Raw genomic sequence first — 12,565 nt, forward strand, 5'->3', positions numbered from 1 at the left:
TGTGTCTCCCTCTCTCTCTTCCCTTCCTCTACTCGCACGCGCCTCTCTCTCTCAAAAATAAACATTAAAAAATTTAGAAAAAAAAAGGATGATAAAAGTGCCTATATCATAGGTTTGTTGTGAGATTAAGTAAGATAATCTTTGTAATATGCCGGGTGCACTATAATAAGTGCCAATAAATGTTCACGGCTAATTGTGAATCCAACCATTTTCAAATTTCAAAATGCATGAGATGGGGCACCTGGGTGGCTCAGTGGGTTAAGCATCCGACTCTTGGTTTCAGTTCAGGTCATGATTTCACAGTTTCGTGGGTTCGAGCCCCACACAGCCTGCTTGGGATTCTCTGTTTCCCTCTCTCTCTACCCCTCCTCCTCTCTCTCTCTCTCTCTCTCAAAATAAATAAACTTTTTTAAAAAATGCATGAGAATCACCTGGGGAGCTTGGTAAAATGAATGCCCTTAGATTTTCAGATTTATAAGCCTGGAGTGTGGCTCCATAATCAGCATTTTTAATAAGCCTTAACACTCTGATACTGATGGTCTGGAAATGATACTATAATAAATACTGTTCTATACTCTTGAAAAATGGAAAAATTGATACACAAATGTTTTAAGAATTATTGGGGCGCCTGGGTGGCGCAGTCGGTTAAGCGTCCGACTTCAGCCAGGTCACGATCTCGCGGTCCGTGAGTTCAAGCCCCGCGTCAGGCTCTGGGCTGATGGCTCGGAGCCTGGAGCCTGTTTCCGATTCTGTGTCTGCCCCTCCCCTGTTCATGCTCTGTCTCTCTCTGTCCCAAAAATAAATAAAAAATGTTGAAAAAAAATTAAAAAAAAAAAAAAGAATTATGTGTTAGCTTCCCACTTAGGATGTAGAAAACTGGAAAGAACATCACTCCTACCATTACATCAAGAAAAAGAAAAGCTGAATAATCTGCAAATTCACCTTTCTTGACCCATCAGAGATCTGGGACTGAAAGACAGTCAGCTAACCCCAAACCCAAGGAAACTACAGGAACCTCCAGAGAGAGACAAATATAAGCACTTGATTATCTGGGGCCAGTGCCGCTGGACCCAGATAAGACTAATTCAGCTAAAAATTTCAACAAATTGGCACACCTGTGTGGGTTAGTCTGTTAAGCATCAGACTCTTGATTTTAGGTCAGGTCATGATTTCGTGGTTCATGTGATTGAGCCCCATGTCAGGCTCTGCACTGAGAACATGGAGCCTGCTTGGAATTCTCTCACTCCCTCTCTCTCTGTCCCTCTCCAGTTCATGTGTGCGCTCTCTCTCTCTCTCTCTCTCTCTCAAAAATAAATATATAAACAAAGAATAAAAATCAACAAAAATTTCAACAAATTGCTAAAGGCTGAGCTTAGACCAGCAAGAGGCTATAGAACCCCTTGGGACACAGACAAAGGCAAATTCACACCCTCTAACAGGTTTTCCTCCACAGACCTCATTAAGGATACACAAAAAAGATGGAGAATAGGACACGAGTCTTCAGGCAGCATCCTATGCGCTGCAGGCCTGGGAGAAAGAAGTAGCAGACACTGTGGGAAATGTCTGAAATTCCACTTAGATTCTTATCTCCTATCAAATCTAGCTTGGAAATATTGGCAGAAGGGCAACAAACCCTGTCAATCCTAGGACACTGGTGAAAAGCTATTGTAGCTGGGGAAAGGCAGGGGAGCAGCTCTATAGTCTTGGGAAGGAGCAGGAATATGTTCTGGACCCAGACCTATAGTTAAAGGTAAAGGAAAACCACTAAGAAAGCACCACCTCCAAGATGTAGAGACACAAGGCCTGGCTACAATGGAGACTTAATCAGAACATCAGAGAATGCTCCCCACCCCCCACCAGGCTAATAAGCATCTAGTAACTACTGATAGTACTCTACTGCTGAAAGAGGTGCAAAATCGTGGTGAGAAACCCCCATGGAAGCACAGGGCAAAAGGAAGATCTACACCCAAAGGTAGAGCAGACACCGTGGGGAGAAAACCTTCCAACAAACCAGCCACCACCCTAAACACCAGAGAAATTTAAAAATTTTTAATGTTTTTATTTATTTTTGAGACAGAGAGAGAGGCAGAGACATAGGGAGACACAGAATCTGAAGCAGGCTCCTGACTCTGAGCTGTCAGCACAGAGCCTGGCACAGGACTCGAACTCATGGACCACAAGATCATGACCTAAACTGGTCAGACACTTAACCGGCTGAGCCATCCAGGCGCCCAACACCAAAGGAGTTTAAAACTGTGTTATAATGAAAGTAACCATAGCAACGACAAATCCCAAACTGGTTTCCAACTCTTAATTAGGCTGATTCAACCCTCCACACTAAATGCTAAGAATAGGAAAAAATGTCCATTTCCAGGGGTAACAACTATTTAACTCAGTCTCTAATACCCTAGACAAGATGTCTGGCTTTCATCAAAAAATTACAAGGTATGCAAGGAAACAAGAACAACAAAAACATTGTCAAGAGGCAAAGCAATCCATAGAACCAGACTCAGATGTGACACACATGTCAGAACCACCAAACAGGGAATTTTTAAATACTTATGATTATTATGGTAAAAGGCTCTAGTGGAAAAAATGAAAAACATACATGATGAGATGGGTAACTTCCACTAAGAGAGAGAAACTGTAAAAAAGAATCAAATGAAAATGCTAGAAATGAAAACCATAGTCACAGAGATAAAGAATGTTTCCAATGGGCACATCATAGACTTGAAATGAATAAGGGAATTAATAAGTAAGTTTAAAGATAGGTCAATAGAAATTACCCAAAGGAAAACCCAAAGGAAAAAAGAGCCCAAAAAAAAAAAAAAAGGCACCCAAGAACTGTGGGACAATATTGAAGAGTCTAATATGCATATATTTGGGATCCCAGAAGAAGAAAACATGGCAGAAAAATATTTGAAGAAATAATGCATTTAAATTTATCTTCATTTATTCCATTTCCAGTGCTCTTCATTTCTTTGTGTAGATCCAAGAGTCTGTCTGGTATCATTTTTATTTTCTTGAGGAAATTCCTTTAACATTTATTGTACTTCTAAGTCTGCTAAAAGTAAATTAGTTCAGTTTTTATTTGTCCAATGAGATTTTTTTATTTCTTCCTAATCTTCAAAAGATATTTTTGCTGGGTATGGAATTCTGGGTTGACATTTTCTTCTTTCAGAAATGTAAGAATGCTACTCCATTGTCTTCTGGCTTGTATAGTTTGTGATGAGAAGCCTGCCATAACTGTTATCTAAGTGCAACGTGTCTTTTTTTTCTCAGGGGCCTTCAAGAATATCTCTTGGCTTGAGGTGCCTGAGTAGGTCAGTCAGTAAAGCATTCAACTCTTGGTTTCAGTTCATGTCATGATCTCACAGTTTGTGGGTTTGAGCCCTGTATCAGGCTCTGTGCTAAAGCATGGATCCTCCTTGGGATTCTGTCTCCCTCTCTCTGCTCCTCCCCTGCTTGCTCTCTCTCTCTCTCTCTCTCTCTCTCTCTCTCTCAAAAATAAATAAACATCTAAAAAAATAATATCTCTTGGCTTTTAACATTTTGAATGATGTGTATAGATGTGTTTGTGTTTTGGTATTTATGCTGTTTGGTGTTCTCTGTTGGTGTTCTCTCAGGTTCTTAGATCTGTGGTTTGGTGTTTTAATTTTGGACCTACCTTTGGTTGTTGGGAGGGTGTAATTTTTAAGCTGAGAACTGACAAACGAGTAGGTCTCAGCCAGAAAAAGAATGGTTGAGAAGGGGGTTTCAGAAAAGAAGATTCTGAACAGATGGAAGAAATAGCATGATTAATGGCCTATAGATGAGAGATCCTCACATTAAAAAAAAAGTGAATGGGAAGGTATAGCAGATAAGGCTGGAGAGACAGAGGATACATTTTGGAAGACTGTGTAACACACATCAACCGTCTATTCTTAGGGTAAACATTGAAGGCTTTTAAGCAGAGGAGTGACATAATCAGATTTAAATTCTTAAATTCCTAATTGTCATCCCACCTACTGACAAGAGAGTATATTTGTGCAAAATGTCTTAGATCCAATGGTCTACACATTTCCTTGGATAGAGTCTCAAGCTATGGGCTTTTCTGTCCCATCTTCCTTTGTTACGTCTTCCATCACCTACCACATACCTCCTAGTCTCCCTGCAAAACTTACCTATACTATGGTCCATTCCTTTGAGTCTTGCTAAGTATTTATCAATATCCTCTTTTCTCCATACAGTTATATTATATTTACCAGTCTTCTTTATTATTAGATGTGGCCATGTGCCAGAGTTCTGGCCAATATGAGCAAGAAATAAACTTTTTCCTACATCACTAAGATTTAGGGGTACTTAGTCACAGCATTTAGCCTACTCTGACAAATACAGGAAGTAACTATCTGGTTACAAAGAAACTAATGTTTAGATGACTAGTAAATTCCTTGGGTCCATATATTATTTTGTTAAAGCATCATATTTTACATAGAAGGATTAGAACAGATAAGTAAAAGTTTGTGTATTCTGCAACTCACGCAACATTGAGGGCCTCACACTTTACCAGTCTACCTCTAGGAAGTCCCTGACAACACTCCTGGGATTCATGCTTTTAATTAAGCATGGTGTAGAACAACAGAAAGTGCCTTGATTTTATAGCAGGAAAGCCAATATTCCAGTTCCTATGATCCATGTGGCCTCGTATAAGTTGCTGACCTCTTTGGTGTCCATGTTTTAATCTGTAAAAGCAGGAATAATACCAGGGTAAAGGATGACACCGACAGGATTAAGCAAGGCCACATCTGTGTGGTAGATTGCTACTTCACCTATATCTACAGCCTTTCCTAGGTGATTCTGCAGCCGCTCTAACAAAAAGAATGGAGCACAGTCCCCCACACCTTGACACCGAGTTCAGCCCTGTGACTTCCTCTGGCCAGTATAGGAATAAATGAGGCCTTGCAAGTTTCCGCTTGCTCTCTTTTGCCTCTTCTATCACCCTCTCTGCCACAGGAGGACATGTCTGGGTTAGCTTGTTGAAAGCTAGGAGACACCCAAGTCACCTCAGCTTGAGGCCATCCTAGATCAACCGACAGCCACCCAATGTCCAGCTATGTGAGCAAGCCTAGACAAGACCGCAAAGCTACAGACATGTGAGCAATAAACACTTGTTGTCGTATGGCACTGACATTGCAGAGCTCTTTGTTATGTGGCATCATTGTGGCAACAGATAACCAATAGAGTCTGTGAGATTAAATCCCCACAAACTGTAAAGTACTACACAAATGTAAAGTATTAAAGCTCATGAAAATTATATATATTATATAATTATGTTTATATAATTATATACTATTTAATTATATGTTTATATACTTTATATGTATATTTGTATGTTATATAGTGATATTATATATATTTATATATTATATATAAATATATATCTTTCTGAGCTTTAATAATTACATAATATATACATTTTATATATGAATCAAACATAATATATTTATATTTTTAATATATTTTAGTATATTATATAGTTACATTGTATATAATTTATATGTGTGTGTGTGTGTGTGTGTGTGTGTAGCTAAGGACTCCATTGGTCTATGAGATATTAGAGCCTATTGAAAAAACTCATTAAGTCCTTATTTAGAGAGTCATGGAATCAAAATTTGAGTTGGACAGAACCTTGGAGATTGTCTAATCTACCCTTCTACCTGTGTATGGAGACTCTTCTCCATATTGATTCCCTTTATGGGTACCAACAGATTTGTGTCCTCTAGCCCCTCTATGCTGGGACATCCTTACATCCTTCTCTGTCTCTAGCAATACCTGTGTGGACAACCCAGGAGGCTCTAGGTCCATCCTTCTCACTTGACCATTCCCCTGTCTTGATGTCTGTGGCTGATGCTCTGGTCATGCTGTGATTTACAATTTTTCCAGATGCCTTCAACATGCAGCCACTTGCCAAAGTAAAAGTTGCTAATGCCATATCATTGATCACATGTTCCTGCATATTGCATTAATCTTAAAGACCCAGCTTAATGCACACAAGGACACCCTCCCTGAGTATTGAAGGGCTGGTCCACAAAAGCTCATAAAATAGGCATCCTCCGGATTTCCAAAGGAATGGAAAGCCACAAGAATAAATTGGAAGAGAAATCGGGCAAGCTGTTTTTTATTTTCTAAAGGAAGGAAGAAATTATTTAGCCTGATTCAGGGCTCTTTCAGGCACCTCACACATTATTATTGCTGAACAAATGCTTATTTTTCTTCTTAGCAATGAGGTAAGCCGAGATGGACCTTTTCTTCCCTAAAAGGAATCAGGAGTACTTCCAAGTCCCATTTCTGCATCCTAAATGCTATCTTCACCTTAGCAGCCGAAGGATCTTTTTTTCCTCTAACCTAGAAGGCAGGAGGCAGAGTGCCTGTCTAGAAAAATGACAAATCAGACATGACACACATACAGACCTATTACTTCTGTCATATTTCTCCTCTTAACTTTTCTCAGCAATTAAGGTTTCCATGAGCTTCCCACTCCTTTTCAAATCCTGCTCGTGAGGCAGTTGTAATTAAATTCCCTTGATTTCCCAGTGCTGCTTCTTTGTAAAATAACTTGATCTTAGAAAAGTTCCCTTTCTAAATTTCCCCGCACACCCTTTCCTGACCTGGACTGTGATGGTGTTCGAAATCTTTTCCTTTCTTCTGTATCTAAACTTAGGTCAAGCACTGCATCCTCCAGGAAGTCTTCCCTGATGGCTTAACCCAGCTTCATTTGGATGCCCTCTCTCTGGACTCCCATAACCCTCTCTATATCCCTCTATCCAACTTACCATGCTGTCTTTTAGTCATCGGTATCCTTATTGTCTCCCATGCTTGGCCTGAGCACAGAGGACAGGGTCATGCCTCAGTTGCTTTTCATCCAGGAAGCCAGACTTTCCAGTAGAATTCAGAAAGAGAAAGACTGACCAGTAGCTGATGTACCCTCATGGCAACTATTTCGTTCCCCTTGACAGTATGCTCCACGTGCTGAGCCTAAATCAAACATTGCCTTTGTTCCTGCCTTGTTAGCATCACAAAGATAATTTACCTGGGGGTGAGCATCATGGAATCTTCTGAAATCATCAAACTATCAAATAACTTTTTGCTACCTGGTCTGGGGGCAGATTTATACTAAGCACTATGAGGGGGAGGGGGGTAGATAATAAGGAAATAGAAAACTAGGTCTCAGACAATAAGAAATATATTATCTAATTGAAGATTCAAATGTATGCATATAAAACACTAACTTTGCATCAGAGAATATGAGTGCAAATAAATTACATACACATTAACAGTGAGAGGAGAAATTCAGAAAGGGAAAGAGTGCGGGAAAAGGAGGAAAGTTGGAAGGGCTTTTGAGGCAGCTTTGCAAACGATGCTAGGGGCGCCTGGGTGGCTCAGTCAGTTAAACAACCCGGTCTTAATTTCAGCTCAGGTCATGATCTCATGGTTTGTGAGTTCAAGCACCGAGCGGGGCTCTGTGCTGACAGTGAGGAACCTGCTTGGGATTCTCTCTCTCTCAGCCCCTCCCCACGCACCCCCCCCCAAAATGAACAAACAAATATTAAAAAAAAAAAAAGAAGCTAGACTCAGGTCTTGAAGGAGAGTAGGATCTCAGGAGAGGGGAGAGGACAGGGTGCAGCCTTTGGAAGGAACAACATAAACAAAGGTTCAGAGGCAGGATCTGTGCACTCTGTTTAGATTTGGAGAATCACGAGTAGACGTGCGTGGCTTGGATGAAGGCCCTTGATGAGGAATAATGGGAAATTAGGTTCCAAAGCCAGACCATATTATCTTGATTTTCCCCCCAATAAAAAGAACCGCCTAAGTCACCTACTTTTAAAAGGCCCCATCAAATCCACGTCCTGAACAGGAAATGTGCACTTAGCAGGGAATGTGCAGTGTTACTATAACTCAGCCACCGCCAATTACTCTCTTCAAGAGAACCGTGTTAACTCTTGACTAACCAAAGGGTGTTTCTCTGGTCTGTTCTCTCCCTAATTCAACCAACCAGTACATCTTGTACACCCACTGCTTCCTGCTCTCTGTACGAAACTCCCTAAATCACTAAAAAATGAAGGAGACAGAACTCCTAACTTCGAAGAACGTATTTTCGTCTTATTTTCCTTCTTCCATACTTCTCTCTCTGCTACCATTTTTTAGGGACAGTATCCTTTTAGGGGCTCCATCAGACTCCAGACCTCCTGTAATTAAACACATTTGAAACATGCTAGTAGGTTTGAAAAGAGAGGAAAGAAGAAAGCAAGTCAATAAATAATTTGGAGGTGAAATGCTTACATCTGGAGAGCCTTCCTTAGGATGTTAGGTCTTCAGCTAGCCTCTCTCTCAGTGATTAAGAATTGGCTCTCTATCTGCCAGCAACCTTCTTTTGTATCTCCCTCCGATGAGAAATAAGAGATCTCTCTTCTTGTCTAAATGAGGAGAGGAAATCGTGGCCACGCCAAGATAACACAGTCCAACTCACCCTTCTGAGTCTGACTTCGACCAGCCCCCAGGCCAGCTCCAAAACAGCACAGCATGGCTGGAAAACCCTCCCTCTCAACATGCCAGGCCATGTGTCTCCTATCATTCAAATAATTCCTGAAATCCCAACCGCTCTGTGGTCCTTCAGGACTCCAGAGACAAATAACTGTTTCCCCTCATCAGACACTACTCATGAAAGGCTTTGGCCACTTTCCCTGATGGATCAGCACCCCCACCCCAATATAGAATGAATTCTCCTTTGCTCCGTACCCATAAACATATGGGCCCTTGAATCATACGTATTATAAACAGCCTACGTTTGAACTCCTCTGTGGCACCCTACAACCTCTCTGTGGGTCCAGTAGTCTTGGGTTTGTTGGATCTTCGGAGCCAGCCCTGTCAGTGTTGTTTTCATAAGTGGACTGGAACAAGACCAGACCAAACAAGCATTCACACATGATTTTCTCACTTAAAAACAACTGCAAAAACCAACACTCCTATGGCATTTATAAAATGCTTTCATATCCATGACCTGTTTTCTTCTTCAACCTAACCCTGTGAAGTAGGATTTCCTTTACCCTCTGTGAATAAAGAAATGGATGTTAAAACAGATTAAGTAACTTGCCTTTGGTCAATAAGTGGGGCCCAGAAAACTATTTTAAATGAGCTCCTTCTAGATTCTTCATCTGACACCATAAAACAAAATAAATATTGGACAGATTAAAGACTTAACAAATAAAACTATGAACAAAAGGGAAAAAAAATGAAGATTTTGCCTGATCTCTGGATGAAGAAAGATTTTTTTAGGCATAAAAACACTGGAAGAAATCAAAAAAAGGAAACATTAGATTAGTCTACATAAAAATGTAAAACTTTTGGGGCACCTGGGTGGTTCAGTCGGTTGAGCATCCCACTCTCGATTTCGGCTCAAGTCGTGATCCTGGGGTCCTGGGATTGAGCCCTGCATCAGGCTTTGCACTGGGTGTGGATCCTGCTTGAGATTCTCTCTTCCTCTCCCTTTGCCCCTCCCTCACTCACTCTCGCTCTCTAAAAAAAAGAATAGTAATAATAATAATAATAATAATAATAATAAATATTTTTTAAAAATGTAAAACTTTTATATGTCCCAAAGCCAAATAAAAAGCCAACAGCCATCTGAGGAGAAACTGTCTGAAAACTAGATAGGCTCCTATGAAGCAGCTTGCTCAGTCACCGTCTGGGGCCAGCTCTAGAAAACTAGGACTTTGGTTCAAAAGCTGAGGCCAATTCCGAAGCAGCTTACCAGCTCTCTAGCAAAGGGACATTTGAGTGGCACATATCACAATCTGCACAGAAAAAAAGCCTGGAAACTCATCAAAAGGCTAATAGTGCCTATGGAATTATGTATTACTTTTACTTTCTTCTTCATACTTTTCTGTACTTTCCATGTTTTTGCAAAACACATCATAATTGGGGGGAAAAAAGGTTTTATACTCAGAAAAAACAGAGTTTTATTTTAAAATGAGGATTATCAAAGGATTTCTGTTTTCCCTAATCGTTCTCAGTCTTATCACCACACATCTTCTGAGAGTGATGTCTCTAATATATTCGTAGTTTGCTTAGAAACATCTGAGGACATTATTTTCAGAACAAAATAAAGCTTGAAATTACATGTATCCACACAGAACACTGTTTTTGGTTTGCTCTCTGAAGCCTTTGCTTCCTTGAAGGTTTATGAAAAACTTTCTGGGGTGGGGGATGCTCCCGGGTGGCTCAGTTAGTTAAGCCCCCGACTCTTGATTTTGGCTCAGGTCATGATCTCACAGTTCATGAGTTCATCCCCTCATCGGACTCCGCACTGACCGCATGGAGCCTGCTTGGGACTCTTTCTCTCCCTCTGTGTCTCCCCAACTTGCACTCTCTCTCACACACACAAAATAAATAAGTGAGCTTAAAAAAATTTTTTGCCGATTTGCTTCTCCTAACAACTGCATTGGAAGGAAGAAGGAGAAGCAGGTGGGAGGAAGGGAGTTCCCACATAGCATCTGCACCAGGCAGGGTGGGGCAGGGGGGTTTACACCACCACGCCACCTGTGACAAGTGTTTTTTGTCATGTGGGGATATCAAGGTTCAGAGTCAAGTACTGTAAGAGCTGGAGACAGGATTCACTCCAGGTCAGCTTGGCCCCAAATCTTTGCTCATTCATTTACACCTCATGGCCTCCAATCAAGAGCTATGTTCACATCGTGCAGCTCAGCCAATTCGGGGGAGTTGACCACTGGAGCTCAGCCAATTTGGGGGAGTTGACCACTGGGAAGTGCCTGGGCACGCAACAGACAGTTCTGCCAAGCATGGACTGAGAGTCAAGAGATTGTGTCCTAACATCAGCTGTGTCCAAAGGGCCACGTGACCTTGGACAAGTTTGCTTTCTTGCCCACAGAAGCAGTGGCTGGGACTAGCGGTTTCAAAAGGGCTTTCCTTCTCTTAAACTCTGAGACTCTAATAGTCATTTATACGTGTGAAAATGGGGCTCTCCACAAGCCAGTGCTGTTCGTTCTGCTTCAAGGGCACAATTCTCTAAACAGGTCCCTATGATGGCCTTATCAAGGACCACTGCCAAGCTCGTTCACTATGGCACTGTTTACCCACAGAAAACTGGTAACAATCTAAACATCAATGGAGAGAGAACTAAAATAAGCTATGGCACGGGGGCACCTGCGTGGCTCAGTGGGTTAAGCGTCCAACTTCAACTCAGGTCCTGATCTCATGGTTCTTGAGTTTGAGCGTGCATCAGGCTCTGTGTTGTCAGCAAGGGGCCCAACTGTTCCCTTCTCTCTGCCCCTCCCCTACTCTCTCTCTCTCTTTCTCTCTCTCTCTCTCTCAAAAATAAACATTAAAACACGAACGCGCACACGCATGCACACACACACACACACTCTCTGGAGCTTTTATACAGGGCACCACAGAAAAGGCTGGGTCACATAATTCATTCCTTGAAAAAATCTCTATAACATCCTAACACACACTATTAACTGACCATGCAATGCCATCAACTTAATTTCCTCCAACAAGAGTAATGCAGGACCTACTATAAGCTAGATAGTATATGAATCTCCACATTCATATAAGGCATTCTACATATTCATATAATGAATTGGTCTCTGGGCCCCAAGGTGCTCTCAGTCTGGGAGGGGGGTGGGTGGGGTATGCATAACTATGGTACATTATAATGAGAATTGTCATACAGGTACAAAGTCCAAGAAAGCCTAGGGTAATTCTGTCTGGAGGAATCTAAAGAGGCCCAGCATTTAACCTGGATGTGGAATTTGAAGTGGGTACTTACAGAGTGAGCGGGACCTCGTAAAGTCACAAGAGGACAAGACAGAGGACCCAAAGGGTATATAATATAGAGAGAACTGGCACACTGCAGGGGCCAGCGGGGGCCAGCAGGCACCTATGAGGCTAGGGAGTAGCAAATGAGCTGGGGAAAGGAGGCTGGGTCAGGCCCTGAGGGTCGGGAACACCATCTGTACACAGGACAATGGTGAGCCATTAGAAGTTTCCGCACAGAGGAACAGAGCAATTAGAAGGCTTTCCTGACAAAGACAGATCACTCTGGAGGCTGTGTGGCCAGCAGATTAATAGGTATCTGGGTCTGGGTAGATTTAATGGCCCTGAATATTTAACTAAGTGAGTTTCCTAAACACGAAAAGTATGATACATTTTAATGCATTTCTGTCTATCTCTCTATGGCAACTAATCTTAATTATCTCAGAAATCTGAGTTCAAGAAGGTATCTCACCTGTTTATCTTCAAAGGAAACAAGTCAAGGGTTTACTCTGAGTATTAAATGTGCATCTTTATAGGTTTAAGTCTTAATTAAATAGCAGTGGGATCCATACGCAGGTTACTGAAAGTGTAAATACCTGGAAAGAAGGGGGGAAAAATATTTGAAATTTGTCATGTTGAAGTATTGTTATTAAAAGAACAGAAAACTGTTAAAAACCAACTCATTGTACCCTGCTGTCTGTTCAGGCTGCTGTAACAAAATGCCACAGCCCGGGCGTCTTGTAAACAACAG

The 12,565-nt window shown here is 41.5% G+C and overlaps 1 long non-coding RNA gene across 3 annotated transcripts in view; it reads right to left on the bottom strand.

Moving 5' to 3' along the window:
* The window catches only part of LOC106965595 (uncharacterized), a 46,089-nt gene that overhangs the window by 24,374 nt on the left and 9,150 nt on the right, over positions 1 to 12,565 (bottom strand). Inside the window, exons 4-7 of one of the 3 annotated variants that reach the window (XR_008293256.1) lie at positions 12,287 to 12,410; positions 9,390 to 9,552; positions 8,320 to 8,453; positions 838 to 6,411 (exon numbers count right to left, since the gene is read on the bottom strand). This is a non-coding gene — a long non-coding RNA (uncharacterized LOC106965595). Of the gene's footprint in view, positions 1 to 837; positions 6,412 to 8,090; positions 8,226 to 8,319; positions 8,454 to 9,389; positions 9,553 to 12,286; positions 12,411 to 12,565 lie in introns of those variants that run through there. The other 2 variants (XR_001428651.3, XR_008293257.1) reach the window with 2 other exon arrangements.

This window comes from Acinonyx jubatus, chromosome E4 (assembly GCF_027475565.1).
Source record: "Acinonyx jubatus isolate Ajub_Pintada_27869175 chromosome E4, VMU_Ajub_asm_v1.0, whole genome shotgun sequence".
In the NCBI taxonomy this organism is placed as follows: domain Eukaryota; kingdom Metazoa; phylum Chordata; class Mammalia; order Carnivora; family Felidae; genus Acinonyx; species Acinonyx jubatus.